The 2500-nt window shown below is 38.6% G+C and overlaps 1 protein-coding gene across 2 annotated transcripts in view; it reads left to right on the top strand.

Moving 5' to 3' along the window:
- Positions 1–2500, top strand: part of LOC135207311 (glutamyl aminopeptidase-like) — a 76876-nt gene that overhangs the window by 625 nt on the left and 73751 nt on the right. The window lies entirely within an intron of this gene.

Here is a 2500-nt window from a genome sequence, read left to right on the forward strand (position 1 = left end):
ATTACTAACGCGATCGAATTGTAAGTGTCCGAACTTCTGTGGAAGAAGCAGCTGAAAGGAAGTGGCCCAGAGGAAATCGCATTTAACTGCCGCCAAAAAAGTTTGGAAGTTTTCTCTGTGTGGAAAATAGCCCGTTTTAATAAAAGACGAAACTGGAGGCTAGGATACTTGCTCTCTCTCTCTCTCTCTCTCTCTCTCTCTCTCTCTCTCTCTCTCTCTCTGTACAAATCAAGAATTCTGTTAGTATCATTTTTAAGTATTATTAGACACCCAAGACGCCATTCATGACATTTACTCTGATTATTCTTTATTCAAAACCGAACTGAAGCAAATATCTATTAAATCTTGACCGTTACGTAAGAGGATCCTGAGACCCTGATACAATGTCTCTTAATATTACCTAGTTGGTAACACACTTGGAAAACTGCTGTCAAATACTGGTTTCTGTCTTTTTAAAGATTTATTTATTATTATATTGTTTTTTTTATAACGGAACCTTTTGCTCATGCAATACACCTTTCGGTCAGTTAGCAAACGAATGCGATGATTAGCTGAAATTACCTCGCACTCTGAACGCGCTTTTGTTATATACGTATATATTATATATATTTTACATTTTTATCATAAGAACGTTCTCGATGCTCATCACCGATATAATTTTCCACTGCCTCAAGTTCCTTCATCTGGAATCATTCTAATGTCTTCGTAAAATAAAAGCGCTTAATATTTTACTTTCACGTTTAAGAATTTATACATCGCCTCGCCCTTGGCTGTCACTGAAGTGGGTAGCAGGTTCTAAGGTAAGGTAAAGCGAAAACCAAGCCCTTTTGATGCCGTACAGTTGCCATACGTCACTGCTAATCTAAAAATCTCATCTTTGAACATCTCTGAGTCACTGCCGGTCTCGGAGACGTCAAATACTAGACGTAGCAAGTGCATTAATGGTGTGATGTACGTTTGCTACTTTGTAGACGCTGCTGTCTGAGGATTTTCCCGCCAAACCTACAAAATGAGCTATGCAATAGAGGAACCTGAACCAGCTCTCTTGAAGAGTGCGTGTAGGTAATGGACTGACTTGTTTTTCCTCTCGCTCGCTTTCGACTGAATGCCTGTAATTTGAAATTTTGGAAAAGGGAATGCTTTCCTAACATCAAACTACTAACAACCAGATTGGGATAAAAATGCGAAGTAAACAGCTCACATTACATAAGAATCTACGTCTTTTAAAAAATTTCCGAGGCGTTGATTTTCACGATTCCGTAACGTGTGGCAGATGTGGCGATATACATAAACATTCATACATACATACATTCCTACATTCATAATGTAGTATGTTTATATGTATGTGCATATATGTGTGTAGGTTTATATTTACATACGCGTACGCACGCACACACATACATATGTATCTAATAAAAGGGGCCCATGAAAACGCCAACATGTAGAAAGTAAATGCTATATTTCAGAGACCAAAAAAACGTGAGAGAACTTGGAAGTAAATGCAGTATCGTTCATTGTTTGACAGAACCACAGAGAAGAGACAAGACGAGCGAGGGCATTAAACAGCACATTGTGTAGGCTCTCTAGATCAAGGACATAAAAATAGAATGACGATCCCTTCGCTCAAGGTGCAGACACAGAGTCATCGACGAAACAGCTGTAAGATTTCTGTGCATCATCGACTGAAGCACATGAAGGTGGGAACTTGAAGTCGCAGCGGCAGAGCGAGGGAAAGGATGATCTTGGAAAATATTACACGTAGCCTACTTTTTTCATGTGTATTTTTGTGAATTTTTCTCTTGGAAAACACTCCTTCGAACGGTTTCATTTGTAATTTCGCGAATTTTTTCTCTCGGAAAACACTCCTTCAAACGTATTGAACTTAAAGTGATAGGCAGAAAGCAGGTGTTTATATGAAAGTGCATATCTCTTTTCATACTGAGGATTACGTAAAAACGTATAGACGACTTTCTAAGCCACCTTCATAAACAACAGAATTAGCTGGTGAATTATTAGTGATCAGCAAAACAAATCTCGTTAGAATTTACTCTTTTTTTCCACAGTACTCTATTTCGTCCCTCCCTCTGATAGATTCTTTACCAACGACAAAAATAATGTCAATCTACCCTGGCATTTCTCAAAGGTATCTTTGCTAACCTGTTAAATCATATATGTATTTTTTCTTGCTAGAGTCATAAGTATTAAGTGAAAGTATTCTTCTCTAGATTTGATAGCGGCCTTTTAACTTCAGTTTCCTTACCGGTCGCTACCACTTCCTTATATGCGGCTACTTCTTTACACAATGATCTCAACCCCCGCCACCCCCTCCCCGCCACCACCCCCACCCTCCACCATTCAAATAGTAATCCATTATTCTGGTAAGTGTTGGGATAAGACGAAGGAGTATAATAATATTCTCTCGTCTTGATATCTATTATTCCGTTGTTGTTAGCGATGAAGGTCGTGGGGGTGTTTGTTTTTATTGCCCAGCTTAATAATA

Source organism: Macrobrachium nipponense, chromosome 32 (assembly GCF_015104395.2).
Source record: "Macrobrachium nipponense isolate FS-2020 chromosome 32, ASM1510439v2, whole genome shotgun sequence".
Classification (NCBI taxonomy): domain Eukaryota; kingdom Metazoa; phylum Arthropoda; class Malacostraca; order Decapoda; family Palaemonidae; genus Macrobrachium; species Macrobrachium nipponense.